The sequence below is a fragment of the Pan troglodytes genome, chromosome X (assembly GCF_028858775.2).
Source record: "Pan troglodytes isolate AG18354 chromosome X, NHGRI_mPanTro3-v2.0_pri, whole genome shotgun sequence".
Classification (NCBI taxonomy): Eukaryota; Metazoa; Chordata; class Mammalia; order Primates; family Hominidae; genus Pan; species Pan troglodytes.
In genome coordinates this window covers 75,381,232-75,395,593 of record NC_072421.2, presented here as the reverse complement: position 1 = coordinate 75,395,593, position 14,362 = coordinate 75,381,232, and the positions used below count along the sequence as shown (strand labels likewise).

The 14,362-nt window shown below is 35.4% G+C and overlaps 1 protein-coding gene across 1 annotated transcript in view; it reads left to right on the top strand.

Moving 5' to 3' along the window:
* The window catches only part of ATRX (ATRX chromatin remodeler), a gene marked incomplete at its 5' end in the record, with an annotated part of 213,219 nt that overhangs the window by 104,960 nt on the left and 93,897 nt on the right, over positions 1-14,362 (top strand).

Sequence of the window (14,362 nt, the reverse complement as noted above, 5' to 3'; positions counted from 1 at the left end):
TCTCAGTTATTTAATTAACAAAGGTTGAAGGCAAAAGTAAAATAGAAGGCAAGGCATGTAGTATGCCTAAAATACACCAAAATGCTAACAGAAGTTGTTTTCTAGGTGCTTTTGTTATGAAGACCTTCTAGTTTATTTCTTGTATTTTTCTATGCTTTAAAATAATACAATGAATAGTTTTTGTTTTACCATCAATAAGCTTTTTGTGTGTGTGTGTGTGTCTGTGTCTCTCTGTGCCTGAAGATGTCTGTCTTCACACAACAAAACCTAATCTTTGGACTGGAGTGAGATTTCTTACTTGTTGATCACTTATTCTGGTACCTTTCCCCAAATGATATTACAGATTTAATTAGGAGATACAGGTTAGAGGGTGCTCTTTGGCCAATTGTGAATACAGTAATTGATCAAAAAAATAAAGGAGGATGGAAGTATGTACACACATATTAACATGATAATTATAGCTAAAGTGGTACTCTTTTTTAATAGCAGTGCATCCTAGAGAGTAAAATATGATGGTTCTCAAGAAACATTCTGCTGGGGAAAACAGTGTTTGAATCTTAGTATTTTATGGAACTGCTTTTTTGCTTTTATAAAAGCAATTTTTGTATTGACTTTTGGAAGAAAATCAGTTCCAATAAAGCACACATTTTCATTTGTATATCTGTCAGAAGCTGGTAGATTTACTATACTATTCTGTTTTGAATAATAAAAATTGCAGGCATAATTAACCAAATAGTTATCCCAATGAGAGAGTTGCTGTATAGTTTAAGAGACAGATGTTCAGATCTGTCTTTAATTAATCTCTCAGTAATAAGGAGTAATAAATTTGGTCATTTAATATTTTTTCCTTTTAAAATGTTTTATATTAGGGAAAATGCTCACAATAGTGTTTTCAGGTTTTATAGAATTAGTTGTCTTTAATAACCAATCATAGGCTGAGCATGGTGGTTCATGCCTGTAATCACAGCACTTTGGGAGGCCGAAGTGGGAGGATTACTTGAGCTCAGGAGTTGGGGACTAGCCTGGGCAGCATAGTGAAACCTTATCTCCACGAAAAATCAAAAAATTAGCCAGGTATGGTAATGCACACTTGTAGTCCCAGCTACTTGGGAGGCTGAGGCGGGAGGTTTGCTTGATCCTGAGAGGTCAAGGCTGCAGTGAGACATGATTGTGCCACTGGATTTCAGCCTGGGCAACAGAGCACTACCTTGTCTCAACAACAACAACAACCACCACCACCAATCACAAATGGTAACAGCTCAGGTATAAATGTTAAGCTCTACTCTTTTGAGTTGACCTCATGGAGGTAGATAGAATGATAGATACCCGAATCTGGGAAGTATGTGTGTGTTGAGGGAGGGATAGAGAGAGGTTGGTTAATGGGTACAGACACATAGTTAGATAGAAGGAATAAGTTCTACTGTTTGATAGCAGAATGGGGTGACTGGAGTTAACAACAGTGCATTGTATATTTCAAAATAGCTAGAAGAGAGGACTCGAAATGTTTCCAACATATAAAAATGATAAATACTCAAGGTGATGGATACCCTGAATACCCTGACTTGATCATTGCATATTCTATGCATGTAACACAATATCACATGCACTCCCAAAATATGTAAAAATAATATGTATCAATTTTTAAAAATTTTAAAAAGCACTCTTTTTGAGAGCAATGCAATTATTTAAGAATTTAGGGGGCTTTGCTTTATTCTTTGTGACTATCATTGATAGGAGTAAATATCTAAAGCACTAATTGCCATAGCTAAAATCTAAAAGATATGATTGTTAAATTATCACCTGGTACCGTGAATCTTTAAGTTTTAGGGTGTGGGGTTTTCCCCTTACCAAATGCAATATTACCCATAGAGTAGAATAACCTGAGTTAAATAGCCTCTTTGAAAAACATTCATAAAAGGCCAAGTGGGTTATATGAATGGCTACTCTGTCTTGATTCTCAGTACAAATCTTCACAGTATTTCTCTTGAAATATCACCTGCCTATTTTACTTGCATTTAAAATGTTTGGTATTTTATCTGTTAAATATTCCAGAAATTTTTTGTTTCTACATTAGGCTTTTTTAGACTGTGGTTACTTTTAAGAAGTTCACCCAAATTTTGTTTTTAACATTAGCAGCAGTTTCATGTTAATTTTAGTGATAATTTATAATATTTGCAGAATGAAAGTCCTAAGGGACTGGCTTTTAAAGAATATTGAGGAAATCTAAAATCCTCTTAATTTTTCTTAGTTTTCTTTTTTTCAGTGTAATTCTATGGTTTGCCTTTTATTGTCAGGTATCAGAAGTTTATAATAACATGTAAGCCTCTGCAATTCAGTGAACACTTAAGGTTTTATAAGCATGTAGATACTTAATTTTTTAATAACTAAATATTAGTCTGGCTTTAAACTTAAAATTCACACACTGTCTTATTTTGACAACTGTGCAAAAAATAGAACACAGGAAAAGATAGCCCATGGAATGTGAGAAAATATTGCAAAACATATATCTGATAAGGGATTCACATGCAGAATATAGTTGTCCCTTGGTATATGTGGGGGATTGGTTCTAGGACCTGCCTGTGTATACCAAAATTTGCTCATACACAAATCCCGCAGAACCTGCATATATGAAAAGTCAAACATAGGTTTCACATTCTGTGAATACTGTATTTTCAATCAACATTTGGTTGAAACAAAGTCTGTGTATAAGTGGACCCGTGTGGTTTATACCTTTGGTGTGCAAGGGTCAACTGTATGTAAAGAACTCCTACAACTCAACAACAAAGAAACAGTCTGTTTCAAAAAGAAGCAAAGGATTTGAATAGACATTTCTCTAAAGAAGATATACAAATGGCCAATAAGCACATAAAAAAAATGCTCAACATATCTACTCATTAGAGGAATGCAAATCAAAACTACAGTGAGATACCATTTCACACCCATTGTGGTGGCCATTATAAAAAAAAAAAGGAAAATAAGTGCTTATGAGGATGTGGAGAAAGTGGAACCCTGTACATTGCTAGCAGGAATGTCAGATGGTGTGGCTACTATGGAAAAACATTGTAGTAACTCAGAAAGTTAGACATAGAATTACCATTTGATCTAATAGTTCCACTTATAGGTATACCCAGAAGAATTGAAAGCAGGAACTCAAGCAGATACTGGGACACTTATGTTTATAGTTGCATCATTCATAATGGCAAAAAAAGGTGGAAGCAACCCAAATGTCCATTGATGGATGAATGCATAAACAAAATGTGGTATGGACATACTTCAGTGGAATATTAGCCTTATAAAGGGGGGAAATTCTGACATTTGCTACCACATAGATGAAGCTTGAAGACATTAATGCTAAGTGAAATATATCAGACACAAAAAGGCAAATACTGTATACTTCTGCTTAAAGGTACCTAGAGTAGCCAAACTCTATGAGTAGAAAGTAGAATGGTGATTACCAGGTTCTGGGGGACGAAGGGAATGGGAAGTTACTGTTAATGGGTACTAAGTTCTGTTTGGAATGATGAAAAAGTTCTAGAAATAGAGAGTGATGATGTTTGTACAACATTGTGATTATACTTAATGCCACTCAATTGTGTACTTAAAAAGTAGTTAAAACAGTAAATTTTTTATTTTATTTTATTTTTATTTTACTTTAAGTTCTGGGATACATGTGCAGAACGTGCAGGTTTGTTACATAAGTATACATGTGCCATGGTGGTGTGCTGCACCTATCAAGCCATCATCTAGTTTTCAAGCCCCACATGCATTAGGTATTTGTCCTAATGCTCTTCCTCCCCTTGCCCCTCACCCCTCAACAGGCCCCAGTATGTGATGTGCCCCTCCCTGTGTCCATGTGTTCTCATTTAAAACAGTAAATTTTTAAAATGTATATTTTACCAGAATTTAAAACGTACCCCCAAATGGAGCACAGTAATATGCTTTTGTCTCTAAAAATGCATGGACCCAAGTGCCACTCTTTAGAGATTGATTCAAAAGGTCTGGAGTAGGGCCGATGCATCTACAGTTTTATGAGCCCTACAGGTGATTTTGATGGACCATCAGCTTAAGAACCATTGCTCCAAATTTTTTTCTTTGGTAAGGGGTGAGCTGAGACCTGAGATGAGTGAACTAGACAAGGGGAACATGGAGAAATGACACTGAAATGTTAACTTTGATGGTTTTCTCTAAGTGGTGGAAATATTAATTCTTTTGTATTTTACTTGTTATATACATTTCTGCAAAATTACAAAATCCAAGAAATATACATATATATAAAACTTCCATAATCAGAAAAATAGTTTAAAGTTTCATTTTGTTTTTAATTGACACATGGTAATTGTACATATTAATGGGCACAGAGTGATATTTTGATACATGTATACATTGTGTAGTGATAAAATTAGGGTAATTTAGCATATCTATCACTTCAAACACTTGTCATTTCTTTGTGGTGAGAACATTCAAAATTCTCTTCTAGCTATTTTTTAAAATTATATTTCTTTTAATTAAAAATATTTATTTAAACATTTTTTATATAGAGAGATGGGGTCTTGCTATGTTGCCCAGGCTCGTCTTGAACTCCTGGGCTCAAGTGATACCCCATCCCAGCCTCCCAAAGTGCTGGGATTACAGGTGTGAGCCACCATGCTCGCATGAAATAGCCTCATCTGGCTGTTTCAATAAGTTATTAAGTTAAATTTAGTGTTTAAAAATATTATGACTAACATTGGAATAGTGTACTTCAAGCTGGGAAAAGAATGTATAATAGTAATTTCCAAATGTGGTTGTACTGTCAGAATCACCATTAAATGCAGAACACTACTAAATTTACAAAGATAAAATGATACTAAGTGTTTCTGAGGCTATAGAGAAATGAGCCCTCTTGATGGTAACATAAATTGGACAGTAATTTGGAAAGGGACGTCAAAATTAATTTCAATTGTATGCTTTTTTCCAAAGGAAATGGTCAGAAATGTATGCAGAGATTTATATTAAAAGATGTTAATCTCAGGGTTTGTTTCAAAACTTAGTTTTCTGGCTACAGAAATAGCAATGTGTGTTCATTGTGAAATATATATGAAATATTGAAAGGCACTAATACAATAAAAACTACCTATAATCTCATAAACTAGAAGTTGGAACTGCTAGTTATTTAATATTTGATATCTTGCTTTCCAGTTTTTAAAATGTATGTGTGACACTTAAATGTCATAAACACACACTACATAAACACACAATACATATACATTGTGTTTATATACTATATATATATATTTATTTATTATTTTTTTAATGGCTGGAATTATATTATCCAGCTTGTGACCTAAAGTGAACTGTTACTTGTTGTGGCATTATTTATAATAATGAAAAATTGAAAATTAACCCAAATCCTCAACTTTTGGGGATAGTTTATATTATGGTATATCACCATAATCTAATACCATGCAGGAAGATACATTAAATATTATAACATGGAATATTGTGTGTTAATATTTAGGAATATATAGAATATATTATGTAATAAAGATGAAATAGTACCCATTTCTGTGAAATAAAAAGGATATGTATGAAAATGCATAGCAAAGTGATCAAAAAGATAATGCCACAAAATATTTTTTAGTGTACACTCTAATATTTTCAAATTAGTAGAATTGTGTTTATAATGTGTATTAAATTACCTCTTCAAATTGGCTCTATCCCCTTCTCTCTGTTTTGATATGACATTTATCAGCTCTTCTGACTCCATCAACCACGTCTCAAGATCTCTTCCACATTCCTGATCATTTTAACTCTGCTGCATTAAGTTAGTATATTCTGACATATCTTCCAGCTAAGTAGTTTTTGTCTTTGGATGTGTGTCTTATGCTATTAAGAGGAATTTAATTGAAATGTAAAACTCAGTGGCTTTCTCCTGAGGTCAGGAACAAAACAAGGATGTCACTTTTGCTTCTTATATTTAACATTTTCTAGAGGTTCTGGCCAGGACAATTATACCAGAAAACTAAAAGTATGCCACAGTGTCATGGAAGGGGTAAAACTATTTCAGTTTGCAGGTGACATGATATTATATAGAGAAAAAATTTATTGTTTTAAGTTTTGTGGGTACATAGTAGGTATATATATTTATGGGGTACATGAGATATTTTAATGCAGCCATGCAATGCATAATCACATCAGGGTAAATGAGGTATCCATCTCAAGCATTCATCCTTAAATGACAAACAAGTCATTTATATTATTTTATTTATTTTAAAGTGTAGAGTAAATTATTGTTGCCTGTAGTCACCCTGTTCTATAAAATATTAGCTCTTATTCATTCTACCTAACTATATTTTTGTACCTAATATCCATCTCTCCTTTCCCCCTGCCCTACTACTCTTCGCAGCCTCTATTAACTATTGTTCTACTTTCTATCTCTGTGAGTTCAGTTGTTTTAAATTTTAGCTCCTGGACGGGTATGGTGGCTCACGCCTGTAATCCCAGCACTTTGGGAGGCCAGGGCAGGTGGATGGCTTAAGGGCAGGAGTTCAAGACCAGCCTAGCCAACATGGTGAAACCCTGTCTATAAAAAAAAATACAAAAGTCGTGGTGGCATGTGCCTATAATCCTGGCTACTCAGGAGGCTGAAGCAGGAGAATCGCTTGAATCTGGGAGGCAGAGGCTGCAGCAAGCTTTGATCATGCCACTGCATTCCAGCCTTTGTGACAGAGCTGCCTCAAAACAAAAAACAAAAAACTTAGCTCCCCAAAATAAGTGAGAATATGTAAAATTTGTCTTTCTTGCTGTTTCATGTTGTTTGAAATGACAGGATCTCATTCTCTTTTATGGCTGCATAGTACTCCATTGTGTACATGTACCATATTTTCTTTATTCATTCATCTGTTGATAAACTTTGGGTTGCTTCCAAATCTTGGCTGTTATAAACAGTGCTGCAACAAACATAGGAGTGCCAATCTCTTCAATATACTGATTTTCTTTCTTCTGAGTATATATCCAGCTGTGGGATTGCAGGATCATATGGTAGCTCTATTTTTGCTTTTTTGAGGAACCTCCAAACTTTTCTCCATAGTGGTTGTACTAATTTACATTCCCAACAGCAGTGTATGTGGGTTCCCTTTTCTCCACCTCCTCGCCAGCGTTTGTCTTTTGGATAAAAGCCACTTTAAAGGGTGAGATGATATCTTATTGTAGTTTTGATTAGCATTTCTCAGATGACCAATGATGTTGAGTACCTTTTCTTATACCTATTTTCCATTTGCATGTCTTCTTTTGAGAAATGTCTACTCAGATCTTTTGCCAATTTTTTAATTAGGTTGTTAGAATTTTTTTCCATTTGACTTGTTTCAGCTCCTTATATATTGTGGTCATTAATCCCTTGTCAGATGGGTAGTTTGCAGGTATTTTCTCCCATCCTGTGGGTTGTCTCTTCACTTTGTTGGATTGTATTCTTTGCTATGCAGAAGCTTTTTAACTTGATATGATCCCATCTGTCCATTTTTTTGTGTTGGTTGCTTCTGCTTTTGAGGTATTACTCAAGAAATCTTTGCCCAGTCCAATGTCCTGTAGAGTTTCACCAGTGGTTTCTCTTAGTAATTCCATAGTTTAAGGTATTAGATTTAAGTTTTTAATCCATTTGAATATGATTTTTATATATGGCAATAGATAGGTGTCCAGATTCATTCTTCTGCGTATGGATATCCAGTTTTCCCAGCACCACTTACTGAAGAGACTATCGTTTCCCCAGTGCATGTTCATGGCACCTGTGTAGAGTATGCATTCACTGTAGGTGTGTGAACTTGTTTCTGGGTTAATTATTCTGTTTCATTGGCCTATGTGTCTTTTTTTTTTTTTTTTTGAGACGGAGTCTCGCTCTGTTGCCCAGGCTGGAGTGCAGTGGCGCAATCTCGGCTCACTGCAAGCTCTGCCTCCTGGGTTCACGCCATTCTTCTGCCTCAGCCTCCCAAGTAGCTGGGACTACAGGCACCCGCCACTGTGCTGGACTAATTTTTCGTATTTTTAGTAGAGGCGGGGTTTCACTGTGGTCTCGATCTCCTGACCTCACGATCAGCCTGCCTCGGCCTCCCAAAGTGCTGGGATTACAGGTGTGAGCCACTGTGCCCGGCCGGCCTATGTGTCTTTTTTATGCTAGTACGATGCTGTTTTGATTACAGTAGTTCTATAGTATACTTTGAAGTTATGTAATGTGATTCCTCCAGTTTTGTTCATTTAGCTCAGGATAGCTTTCACTATTCTGGATCTTTCGTGGTTCCTTATAAATTTCAGGATAGTTTTTTCAATTTCTGTGAAGAATATCATTGGTATTTATTTCATAGGGATTGCTTTCAATCTGAAGATTGCTTTAGGTGGTGTGGACATTTTAACAATATTGATTCTTTTGATCCATGAACATGGAATGTCTTTACATTTTTTGGTGTCCTCTTCCATTTCTTGCATCAATGTTTTATATTTTTCATTGTAGAGTTCTTTTACTTCTTTTTTTTTTTTTTTTTTTTTTTTTTGAGACAGAGTCTCTGTCACCCAGGCTGGGGTGCAGTGGTGCGATCTTGGCTCTCTGCAACCTCCACCTCCTGGTTTCAGTGATTCTCATGCCTCAGCCTCCCAAATAGCTGGGATTACACGTGTGCACCACCATGCTCCGCTAATTTTTGTATTTTTAGTAGAGGCAGGGTTTTGTCATGTTGGCCAGCCTGCTCTTGAATTCCTGGCCTCAAGTGATCCACCCGCATTGGTCTCCCAAAGTGCTGGGATTACAGGCATGAGCCACCGTGCCCTGCCTCGCTTCTTAAATTCCTGAATATTTTATTTTATTTGTAGCTATTGTAAATAAGATTACTTTCTTGATTTCTTCAAATTGTTCACTGTTGGCATATAGAAATGCCAATGATTTTTGTATATTGATTTTGTTACTTGCCACTTTACTGAAATTGCTGATCAGTTCGAATAGTTTTTTGGTGGAGTCTTTAGTTTTTTTTCTTTCCCAAATATAAGGTCATGTCATCTGCAAACAAGGATAATTTGACTTCTTCCTTTCCCATTTGTATGCGCTTTATTTCTTTATCTTCTTTGATTACTCTTACTAGGACTTCCAGTATGATGTTGAATAACAGTAGTGAAAGTGGGCATCCTTGTTGTGTTCAAGATCTTAGAGCAAAGACTTTCAGTTTTTTCCCATTCAGTATGATACTAGCTGTCGGTCTGTCGTATATAGCTTTAATATGTTGAAGTATGTTCCTCTGATACCCAGTTTTTTAGGGCTTTTTATTATGAAGGGATGTTGAATATTATCACATGTGCTTCCAGCATGAATTGAAATGATTATATGGTTTTTATCCTTTATTTTGTTGATAATGATGTATCACATTGATTGATTTCCATATATGTGTGTGTGTGTATATTTATATGTGTGTATGTATGTATTTTTGTGTGTGTGAGGGTTTTTTTTTTTTTTCTTTTTTTTGTAGAGATGAGGTCTCTTTATGTTGCCCAGGCTTGTCTTGAACTCCTGGGCTCAAGGGATCCTCCTACTTCGGCCTCCCGAAGTGCTGGGATTACAGGTGTGAGCCATCACACTCAGCTGATTTCCATAAACTGAGCCATCGTTGCATCCCTAGGATAAATCCCACTTGGTCATGATGAATGACCTTTTTAATGTGTTGTTCAATTTGTTTTGCTAGTATTTTGTTGAGGTTTTTTGTATGAATGATCATCAGGAATATTGGCCTGTAGTTTTCTTTTTTTGATGTGTCCTTGTCTGGTTTTGGTATCATTGTAATACTGGTCTCAGAAAGAATTTGGAAGTATTCCTTCTCTATTTTGCAGAATAGTTTGAGGAGGATTGGAATTAGTACTTCTTGGAATGTTTGGTAAAATTCAGCAGTGAAGGTATTAGGTACCTGGCTTTTCATTTTTTAATTTTTCTTTGGGGGGTGGGGTTGGGGCTTTACATGCCATAATATGTTTATTTTATTTTCTTTCATTTTACATTTTCATTTTAGTTTCAGGGGTACATGTGCACATAAATTGGGGTAAATTTACCCATACATGTACCCATGAACCTAAAATGAAAATTCTTTAGGTAAATTGGGGTCTCTAGGTTTTCTTTGCTTTGGAGACTTTTTATTATTACTTTGATCTCATTACTTGTTATTGGTCTGTTCAGGTTTTGGATTTCTTCCTGGTTCAATCTTAGTGGATTGCATGTGTCTAGGAATTTATCCATTTCTTCTAGGTTTTCCAATTTATTGGCATATAGTTGGTCATAGTAGCCTCTAATGGTCATTTAAATTTCTGTGGTATCAGTTTTAATGTCTCCTTTTCCATTTCTGGTTTCATTTATTTGGGTATTCTCTCTTTTTTTTCATAAGTAGTCTGGCTAAAAGTTTGTTGAGTTTGTTTATCTTTTCAAAAAACCAAGTGTTTGTTTCATTGATCTTTTCTACTTTTCTACTTTTAAACTTTTTGATGTGTTGTTGAATTAGGTTAGTTAGTATTTTATTGAGGGTTTTAATACCTATGTTCATCAGTGATATTGGCCTACGGTTTTCTTTTCTTTCAGCATCTTTGTCTGCCTTTGGTATCAGGGTGATGCTTACCTCACAAAAAGAGTTTGGAAGTATTTCCTGTAATTCTGTTTTTTGGAAGAGTTTAAGAATTGGTATTCATGGTTTTTTGAATGTTTGGTAGAATTCAGTTTTGAAGCTATCTGGTTCTGGGTGATTTTTGTTGGGAGGTTTTTTTTTATTACTACTTATTTCTTTTTCTTAATTCTATTTTTAATTTAATTATTTTGTCTTGTTTTATTTGAGACAGAGTATTGCTCCGTCACCCAGGCTGGAGTGCAGTGGTGCGATCTCAGCTCACTGCAACCTCTGCCTCCCAGGTTCAAGCAGTTCTCCTGCCTCAGCCTCCCAAGTAGCTGGGATTACAGGCGCCCACCACCATGCTTGGCTAATTTTTTGTATTTTTAGTAGGGACAGGGTTTCGCCATGTTGGCCAGGCTGTTCTCGAACTCCTGACCTCAGGTGATCCACCTGCCTCGGCCTCCCAAAGTTCTGGGATTACAGACGTGAGCCATCTTAATTTTATTTGTATAAATTTATGGGGTACATGTGTAATTTTGTTACATGGATATATTATAGTGGTGAAGTCAGGGCTTTTAGTGTATCCACAGAATAATGTACATTCTACCCATTAAGTAGTTTCTCATTCACTCTTCTCGTTTCCCCCGACCCTTCCAAGTCTCCATTGTCTATCATTCCACACTCTACATCCATGTGTTCACATTATTTAGCCCCACTTATAAGGGAGAACATGACACTATTTATCTTTCTGTGTCTCAATTGTTTCACTTAAGATAATGGCCTCCAGTTCCATCCATGTTACTGCAGAAGACATGCTTTTGTTCTTTTTTATGGCCAAATAGTATTCCACTGTGTATATATACCACGTGTTCTTTGTTCATCTTTTGATAGACACTTAGGTTGATTTCATAGCTTTGCTATTGTGAATAGTGCTACAATAAACATGTAAGTGCAAGTATCTTTTTTTTTTTATCTTTTTGATATAATGATTTCTTTCTCTTTTGGTAGATACCTAGTGGGATTGCTGGATCAAATGTTAGTTCTATTTTTAGTTCTTTGAGTAATCTCCATACTATTTTTCATGGAGTTTGTGCTAATTTACATTCCCACCAATAGTGTAAACATATTCTCTTTCCTCCGCATCTTTGCCAACATTTATTTTTTGACTTTTTAATAATAGCCATTCTAACTGGGGAAGATATGTCATTGTGGTTTTGATTTGCATTTTTCTGACGTTTAGTGATGTTGAGAATTTTTTCATATGCTTTTTGGCCATTTGTTATATCTTCTTTTGAAAAATGTCTATTTATGTCTTTTGCCCACTTTTTAATGGAATTATTTGTTTTGTTTTGTGTTGTTGTTTGAGTTCCTTGTAAATTCTAGATATCAGTCCCCTGTTGGATGTCTAGTTTGGAAATATTTTCTCCCATTCTGCAGATTGTTTGTTCACTCAGTTAATTATTTCTTTTGCTGCTTTTTATTTAAGTCCCATTTGTCTGTTTTTGTTTTAGTTGCTTTGCTTTTGAGGTCGTAGTGATGAATTATTTGCCTAGGCCAATGTCCAGAATGATTTTCTCCAGGTTTACTTTCTCTAGGTTACTTCTCTAGGTTTACTTCTAGTATTTTTATTGTTTCAGCTCTTACATTTAAGTCTTTAATCTATCTTGAGTTGATTTTTGCATATGGTTAGAGATAATGGTCCAGTTTCATTCTTCTGCATATGGGAATCCAATTTTCTTAGAACCATTTATTGAAAAGAGTGTCCTTTCCCCAGTATATGTTTTTATTGACTTTGTCAAAGGTCAGTTGACTGTCAGTATGTGTCTCTATTTCTGTGTTCTGTATTCGGTTCCATTGATCTTTGTGTCTATTTTTATACCAGTACCATGCTGTTTTGGTTACTGTAGCCTTGTAGGGTAATTTGAAGTCAAGTAATGTGATACCTTCAGCTTTGTTCAAGAATTAATATTATTGGCCAGGCACGGTGGCTCACGTCTGTAATCCTAGTACTTTGGGAGGCGGAGGCAGGCGGATCACTTGAGGCCAGGAGTTCAAGACCAACCTGGCCAACATGGCAAAACCCTGTCCCTACTAAAAATACAAAAAAAAAAAAAAAAAATTAGCCGAGCATGGTGGCAGGCACCTGTAGTCTCAGCTACTCGGGAGGCTGAGGCAGGAGAATGGCTTGAACCTGGGAGGCAGAGATTGCAGTGAGCCGAGATCGCGCCACTGTACTCCAGCCTAGGCAACAAGAGCGAAACTCCATCTAGGAAAAAAAAAAAAATTAATATTATTAAAATGACCATACTACCCAAAGCAATCTACAGATTCAAACCTAACTCTATCAAAATACCAATGTCATTTTTTATAGAATTAGAAAAAACAATCCTAAAAGTCATATGGAACCAAATAAGAGCCCAAGTAGCCTCGGTCTCTTTATTTGTAATTGGTCTGTTGAGGCTATTTCTTTTTTATTCAGTGTTGATATATTGTATGTTTGTAGGAATTTATTTCCTGTAGATTATTCAATTTCTTGGTATATAATTTTTCATACTAGTTCTTTATGATCCTTCTTTATTTCTGAGGCATTGGTTGTAATGTCTTCATGTCTATTTTGTTTATTTGAGTCCTCTCTCTTTTTTCTTAATAGGCTAAGGGTTTGTTGGCTTGGCTTATTTTTTTCAAAAAACCAACTTTTCCCCCTATATCTTATCTATTATTTGATTTACTAATGCTTTGATCCTTATTTCCTTCCTTCTGCAAGCTTTGGGTTTAGCTTATTCTTTTTCTAGCTCCTAGAGGTATAAAGATAGGTTCCTTATTTGAGATCTTTTTTTGACATAGGCATTTATCATTAAAACATTCCTCTTCTTACTAAAGTATTTTCTTTAACCACATTCAAATGAAATTAGAAACCAATAACTGAAGGAAAGTTTAAAAATTTACAAATACATGTAAATTAAACAACATATATCTAAATAACCAATGGACCAAAGAAGAAATCACAAGGGAAATTAAAAAATGCTTAGAGGTTAATGAAAACAAAAACACAGGGTACTAGAATATGGGATATAACTTAAGTAATACTTAGAGAGAAATGTATGGTGGTAAATACCTGTATTAAAAAAGAAGAAAGATCTCAAATTTATAATCCAACCTTCTACTTTGCAAATTAAACCCAAAACAAGCAGAAGGAAGGAAATAATAAAGAAATGTGAGGAACAGAAAAACAGTAGGGAAAATCATTGAAACCAAAGGTAGGTTCTTTGAAAAGATTAACATAATCGACAAACCTTCCTTCACTTACAAAGTAATGAAAAAAAAAGGCACAGCTAAAATAAGTGCCGACTACAGTGGGTCATGCCTATTAATCCCAGCCTTTCGGGAGGCCAAGGCAGAACGATCCTTTAAAGCTAGGAGTTTAAGAACAGCCTGGTCAACAAAGCGAGACCCTGTCTCTACAAAAAATAAAAAAAAGAATTAGCCAAACCTGGTGGCATGTGCCTGTAGTACCAGCTTTTGGGAGGCTGAGGCAGGCAGATGGCTTGAGCCCGCAGGAGTTCGAGGTTGCAGTAAGCTATGATTGCATCACTGCACTCCAGCCTGGGTGACAGTGTAAGACCCTGTATCAAAAAAACAAAAACAAGAACAGAAAGAAAAATGACCTAAAGTAAGGAATGAAAGAGTATCACTACTAACCTTACAGAAATAAAAAGAATTATAAGTGAATATTGTGAACAGCTGTATGCCAAGAAATTATA